This window comes from Poecilia reticulata, linkage group LG15 (genome assembly GCF_000633615.1).
Source record: "Poecilia reticulata strain Guanapo linkage group LG15, Guppy_female_1.0+MT, whole genome shotgun sequence".
Taxonomy (NCBI): domain Eukaryota; kingdom Metazoa; phylum Chordata; class Actinopteri; order Cyprinodontiformes; family Poeciliidae; genus Poecilia; species Poecilia reticulata.
Window position 1 is genome coordinate 23,294,661 of NC_024345.1, and position 8,055 is coordinate 23,302,715.

Genomic DNA, 8,055 nt, shown 5'->3' on the forward strand with positions numbered 1-8,055 from the left:
GAGGATCACGTTACATTGCTTAGCCAATCAGAGGATCACGTTACATTGCTTAGCCAATCAGAGGATCACGTTACATTGCTTAGCCAATCAGAGCTGCGGAGGAGCCCTGAGGTTCCACTATTTTTACCAAATTCTATAGTCTAAATCTGCTCCTTAGTGTTGGGGGGTGGATGGAGGAATAAGAAGGGTTCGGTGAATGCGCATATGAAACTGGGGGGTTCGGTACCTCAAAAAAGGTTAAGAACCACTGTTTTAACCTAACCCGGATTTTAACTAACATTTCTGTAAGTTTCATCCACAACCAGTGTAAATGACAGATTCTTTTTGCTGACTTTAAACAAACTAGTATTTCTGCTGAAATGTTACTTGTGAGTTTTGTCTTACTTTAAGTGCAATCAGACATTTGCGCCAGAAACATGACAAAAAATACATACTTGGTTAGATTGTGTGTTTTTGCAGTGTATGAACAAATACATTTCAAGGTGGTGTGGGTGTAAAGTCACTATAATACTTAACCGGAATAATTTTAATGGATTTGCTAGATCGAATGGGAAGACAGATGCAGAGAGAAAGAAAACAACATGATGTTTGAGAACAACTAAACGTCTAAACGGCACATTCAGGTTGCAACGTCTTTAATTAACTGAAGTGATGGATTTATTTTCTCAGGGTCAGCTGGCAGAGCCGGTTCGAAAACTGAACCAGAAATATCATCATTCTCACCCAGTGAGGAAAACGTAAGAGCAACACGTTCACAGACACAGAACCGCGTGGCAGAAACGTTTTATTTACAATGTTTGCTTTTTGCTCCGTTTAGAGCAGAATCGGATGATAACACGGCTGAAAGAAAACCCTCTGAAGCAAAGTGAAATATTTCCCAATAAGACGTTCTCATTCACGGATGGGTCAAAGCTGCACAGTGGGTCAGTTTTGAACTTTGTTACTCTGCAGCCGTAACATCTCTGGTTCGAACCCAGGATGGGAGAACGTGTGTGTGGGTGTGTGTGTTGATGGCTCTTCCTAAGACAAATAAACATGAAGATACGCTCTTTTAAACTGATTTTTGAAGGGAACAGATCCACAAATTCCTCTAAATATTTTCTCTGCAGCCATCTTGCCAAGCTAACTGCATGAGCACTTTAAAAACTGGAAAACTACGACTGTAAGAAAATGTATAAAATATGTTTTAAGGCAGGTTTGACAACTAAAATGTTGATTTTTGAAGGGAACAGATCCACAAATTCCTCTAAATATTTTCTCTGCAGCCATCTTGCCAAGCTAACTGCATGAGCACTTTAAAAACTGGAAAACTACGACTGTAAGAAAATGTATAAAATATGTTGTAAGGCAGGTTTGACAACTAAAATGTTGATTTTTGAAGGGAACAGATCCACAAATTCCTCTAAATATTTTCTCTGCAGCCATCTTGCCAAGCTAACTGCATGAGCACTTTAAAAACTGGAAAACTACGACTGTAAGAAAATGTATAAAATATGTTATAAGGCAGGTTTGACAACTAAAATGTTGATTTTTGATCAAAAGCCAATGAAAAAAATCCAAGTTTTTAGGTATAAAAGTTCACAGTGATCCAGGAATCAAATCTGTCCCTCACCCTTGACTGATCTGAGTTAAAGTAACTAAAAAATAATGACATCATGACATAAATACCTCAATAACAATATCACAGATGATATTTAAAATGTTCTGCTTTGTTAAAATTAGATTTGGTCAAACTGCTCATACATGAGTAAAATGTCTGGATTTTCTTCCCACTGAATGAAAAACAAACATGTTTTAACTAAAAATTCACCAGACAGACACCTGCAGTTTTTATTAATGTTTTATAAGTTTTTATATTGAAAGAAACTGATTTGGAAAAATGTTATTTTTCCTGATTTTATGTTTTGTTACTTATATAAATTATTGTCATTTTAGTCGTTTAAATATCAAAATTTCCACTTAACTTTACATTTTGACCCATTTGAATATTAAATGATTGATAATTTGATCTTTTACTCAGTAGACTTTTTACAAAATACGTTTTTACTCTTACTTGAGTAATTTCCTGGATGGATACTTTTTAATTTTACTCGAGTAAAGATTTGTTGAAGTAGCGCTACTCTTACTTTAATACAGTTTTTGTGGATTCTCTGTTGTAATTTATCCTGTTTCTGTCCTACATTTGTAGTTTTGTCTGTTTATATTTGTCGCCATGATTTGGATTGTCGTCACGGTAACCGATAACCGTCAGCTGTGCAACATTTTCTCTCCTCCTAAACATCAAATCTGCCAAAACACATAAAAAGCACGTCTCATATGTCATCCACAGACACATTGCAATGTAAACTGATGGAAGGGTCATTTCTCCAGCTCCATCAGTTTGTCACTGTATATATCATGAGGTTGACTGGTGATGATGTGAAGATGGGTTGCGTTTATAAGAAGCGGTCAAAGATTAATAGGAGGCTCTCAGAGGAGGAGAAATGCATCAGCAGCAGAGTTTCCCCAGAGATGGGAGCGCCACCTTTCTCTCAAAGTTACATTATATAGAGGTCGTTAATAGTCTGTGAATGCAATGCAGCTATAAATTAAATTACTCGATTCTGTGTGGCGTGGAGAGACACCATTTGAGTCAACAGCATATTTCTTCTTTTGTGAGAAATGTGCTGAAAGGAAGAAGGCCAACACATGCAGGGACCAAACATAGACTCCGTCTGAGCTGCTCACTTTTCATTTTGTTGTATCAGAAGACAGTGATTTATTGGCTGTGCTGCAGAGGCTTTAAAGCAAGAGTTGGGGCGAGTCAGAGCCAGTTGGGAAAGGTGACAGAATCAGGACGCCCGCCGTTTCTGCCTCTCTGTCAACCAAGTGAAGCCGAAAACAAAACAAAAGAACAAAACGGGGCAGAGAAGAAGACATTTTAAAGATAATTTAAAAATATGTTGGTTTTTTTGGTCTTTTTTTTTTTTAAAGAAAAGAAAAATAGTCTCACTGAAAACTTGTAAAATTATCAAAAATATCTGCAAAGAAAAACTCCCATCGGCGTCACAGTGACTTTCAAACGGCCGAATGAGGAGCTACGCACAGAGAGAGAAAGAAACAAACTTTAATTTGAGGTCAGCTGCTCCTTTCATGATGAATGACCCACCTCACAGCTTTCGGGAGGGTAGGCGGTTTTGGGAGTGAGAGTGTCCACCTCCACACGTGGCACAGGTACGGGAGGAAGGCACAGAGGATGAAGAGGAGGAGGAGGAGGAGACGGCCCATCTGCTGCCGCCTCCCATCCCATTCCTTCTGCTTTTGTCAAAAAGAAACAGGAAGTGACCTGATCTGGCTGCCTTGAGTAAAATTGGCTAAAGTTTGCATGGAGGCTCTTTTAAAAGCCTTATAACATTTTCCCCACATTATAAGTTAATTTGTCTGACAAAAGACATACTTTTTCATGAATATTAAGAATTTGTTTACTTAAAACAAGCATCTATATCTTGCTGGGAAGTTACTTGTTAGTTTGTGTAATAAGATATTTGCACTAGAAACCAGACCAAAATTACTTGGTAAGATTTTGTGTTTTTGCAGTGTATGTCTGGAAGTTTGGAAATAAAAACATTTCTGATGTTGGTCCAATAAATGACAAAGTATATAATTTATTTTAAAACATATCACTGTCTTCACCTTATTTCTTTATCAATTTCACTAAAACATACAATTTTCCTTTTGTCATTGAAGGCATCATCACCAGGGAATAAATGGTTAAGATAAACCACAATATTTGATTAGATTTATTCATTTAAAGTCCTGATGAAAATGTTTAACACTGTTTATGAAGCTAATATTTGAAGGATTATAATCTAACTGGTATCTAACTGGAGTATTAACTGCTTACTGGGCTTTTATGGGACTTTATTAGACTCGCTTTGTGACTGAGCCCAATAAATGCATCGTTATTATCAACTGTAGCAGCATTTACCTCATCATGCAGATGAGGTAAATGCTGTTAAGCAAATGTAATATTAATTATGTGTTTTATTTTATTAGGGTGTGACAATAAAACCAGCTCAGAGAACAAAACAATACAAGATGGAGGATTTATGAGACCAGATTATTGCGACATGTTTGAGAAAACTAAGAAATCACACAAACACAAATCAGATTTTGTAATAAATGTTGAAAATATCCATCTATATGTTTAACTAGTTTCTGAACTGCAGGTTTAATTTAATGCAAAATGTTACTGAAAAGTTGTTGGAAGATCCTTAAAATACAGGTAAATATCAGAAAACTGGAATAAGTTTTCAGATCAGGCTTTTAAAAGACTAAAAGTTCTTTTTAAAAATAATGTATAAGCAGGTATAGAACATAGCAGAAGTTTCTATATTAAAAAGGTTTTTATTCATCTGATATAAGATTCTAAATTGAAAAATTGAATATTTTAATTAGCTTTAAGTGGAAAATCATCACAATTAGCAGAAAGAAAAAATATCAACCTGTGTGTAAATAATCTGTGTTTCACTTTGTGAACTGAGTCACTAATTTAAATGAACTTTTTATTAATATTCTGATTTATTTAGATCAATCTGCAGATTAATGCTGCATATCAGACTAATTAAAAGACTCTTATAGCCATTTAGTTACGAGATGCTAAGTTTAGCGGCTAACAGTTACCCAGTCATGGTTCAAGTTAAATTGTTGCCAGCTTGCCGTACCAGTGCTCTTCCTCAGATGAATGAACCCTCAAACCAGCAGGGCGCTTCACGAAATACTTGTTTTCTTATTTCAGAATAAGAGTCTCAAACATAGAGCATCAAGCTAGAAGCTGTCATCTCCATAACAGTCATTTCCAGTTATGGTGGCAAAGGGACGGCACTTTGTGAGACTGAAGTGCTACCCGGTCACAGCGACACCAGTCTCAAAGTAAGGAAGCATTGCAGAACTGCAGTCAGATCTTTTTGCAGCTCTTCTAGCTTTGTTACTGCTGCAAATGTAAAAGAGTGTTTAGATTGAAGGGTATATGATTTAAAATGCTGTAAGTGTTTAAATTGAAACTATTTTGAACACTAGAGTTACTTTTGAACCATATCGAAACACTAACCAACATTTTGATGCGTAATGATGCAAATGTAAAGTCCAGTTGTTGATTTTTGTGTTTCTATGACAAGAAGCACTTTGAACTGCTTTATTGTTGAAATGTACTATACAAATAAAATGTATTTATTGATTAAACTTCTATCTATTTCTTCAAAGGAAAGCACATTTTTTAAGTTATTTGAATTTTAATGTGAGTTTCTCAATAAAAAGTGACAAAAGGTAAAAAGTTTGAGTTTAGAGATGTGGAGAAATTTTCAGAAAAGCTCAATATTCTGAAATGAGTGGTTTTCATGTCGCTCTAAGAGGCCATCTGTAAGGACATATCTGTGCACACACCCGGTTTGAGGAGCCACTGACTCTCCAAACAAACACATCTGCAGATGGCTTCAGTGAGGCATCGTTACTGCAGAAGTAAAGCCACTTATGTCCCAGAGATGCACAGACATGCAATATATCCTGCTGCTGTAAAAAGTGTTTTAAATCTTATGGCCTACACAGGATGCAACAAAGAGCAGGAGGTAATCTGTAGATCGAGGGATGATATCCAGCTTCCTTATCCAGACATTTCACAACACAATGTAGATAAGAGAAACCACATACTGTCCGCTGATGTTTTATTTATTTTGAAAAAGAGATGAGAATTACACCAGAGTTGAGCGATTTCCAGTTGTAAGTCCCAAAAGAGTGGGGAGAATTGGATATAAAAGCTGAAACTTTTGCACGTTTAACACGTTTAAACACAAATAAAAAACACAAAAATGAGCAAACACTTTCCCACACTGAGCTTTATGAAATAGTAATTGCTGTAAAATATTTGAAGGTGGTTTAACTTGAAAATGTTCAACCTGCTGCCTTGAAAATGCAAGAAAATTGTTTTGGTTTTAGCAAGAAGAAATGAGTTGTTTAAACATTGTTTTGTTTCTCTAGTTCATTAATCTTGAATTGAGTTTTGACTTAATGCTGCATTTTAAACCAAATAAAAAAAAACTCAGTTAAAGAGCCACATTTCTCTACATTTTCACTCACAATATCAAGTTAAAATAGCTACTTATTTTACTTTAGAAGAACTTAAATTCTTGTTTCAAACTGCATGAACAAAATTTCTGATCTGATCATGAATTTTATTAAACATAACAGTGAATTCTGCTCAAAGACATTTAGTGAGAACAGGACATAAAAATGAACATTCGCCTTAATAACACCAGAGTCAGAATGTAACGCACTCAGGATACAGAAACATGCCGCTAAGCATTCTGGGAAATAGCTCCCACTCCTGTCTTTTCCTTCTTTCAGTTTTTTAAAGTGCTAACCTAAAAACTCTTGGAGGTTTGACATAATTAATAAAAAATTAACACAACTTACTACTGTCAGTTTATCTGCCACAAACTCACTCATTCAGGTCCAAAATTTAAAACTCGCTGAATTTATTTGACCTAAAGTGTAGAAGATAGTAACTGAATGTGGCTGAAACGTTTTACAGTGAACCTGTATGTTGAGTAGTTTTGGTTTCCTCACTTTGTGAAACAGTCCAGACTCTCAGGTCAGAAAGCCTTTTTTTTCGTGAGCACTCATTGTGTCAATCCCGTTGATTGCTGCCTGCTAAATGGATGTAAAAGAGGAAAGTGATGTTATAATCCCAAGGCATCTTTAAAAGTCAGTCTGGCACAAAACGAGCCCCTGTCCTAATTTATTTGACTTAATTTATCAACACACTGGCGTTGCATTCACATGGGAAACGGCAGCAGCTGCATTAGTCTCTGCCCACACGCTGTTACACTTTGCTTTTAATAGTAATCGTTCTTGAGAACTGACGAGACACTTCTTCCTGCTCCGTTTCATTACATCCATTCAGCGCTGATCACAAAGTAAAGTGTTATTTAGTCCATCAACTTCAACGCAGCCGATGTTAGGCTGCAATCAAACAAGAAGGCCAACATGGACCAGACACAGCAGTCTCAAATCTCCCACTCATATTTTACTTGTCTTTTTTTCCTTTCATCTCATTTTCTTTATTCTTCTCTCTGTCTCCTCTAATCCTTTTTGCAAACACTGATTAGCCGAGCAGCAAGAGCTGATAATATTTTGCTTGATGCAGTAATGGCATCCTCAAATCTTTGGCTTCAAGGGGACAGAGCAAACATTTTCTAATGAGAGGGATTTTTTTTTTTTTACCAGCCCTCTTTGGGTGCGTTCACACTGCAGCCTGAAGAAACTCAATTCCGATTTTTTGGCAAATCCGATCGTTTTGCCAGAGCCGTTCACACTGCCAGTAAATACGACCTGCATGTGTTCTGCAGTCTGAACGGGCAAACGACCTGAAGTGTCCTGCATGCGCAGTAGAGGGCGCCATAGCGTCAGAGTTCTCAGTGTTCTGCCAACCGCCATAAAAAGAAGAAGAGCTCAGTGTTTGCGGAAGTAAACATGGAGGCTAACGGTGGAGCTTAGCTCACATATTTGAAGTTGTTGTCCAACCGGAGCAACAAATTAACAACTTAATCATCATATAATCCGTCATGGTTGTTGTTTTTCTTTCCGCTTGAGCGTATCAGGACGCAGAATAGTGAGATTTGTTGAGAATCAGTGACGTTCAGTTCTGATGAAGGCGATCTGAACGTTATGGTCGCATTTGAATCGGATACGTATCGGATATGGATCACATTCGAAAAAGAATCTGACCTGTGCTGTTCACACTGCCATGAAAAGATCGGATGCAGGTCGCATTACGTCAAAAAAATCGGAATTGGGTCACTTCAGGCTGCAGTGTGAACGCACCCTTTGACAGTTATGATAACAGTAAGTATGGATGAGTGTTTCTCAGTATATGTGTTTATTTTTATGTTTGAATTCCATCCAAAGTTGAAAATAAACTCCCCACAAAACTGATCCAACATTAAAAGCAGAAACAATACAATCATTTTGTGTACAAGGAAAGAACGTTTCTATAAGGTGGAGATTAAAAACATCAATTTC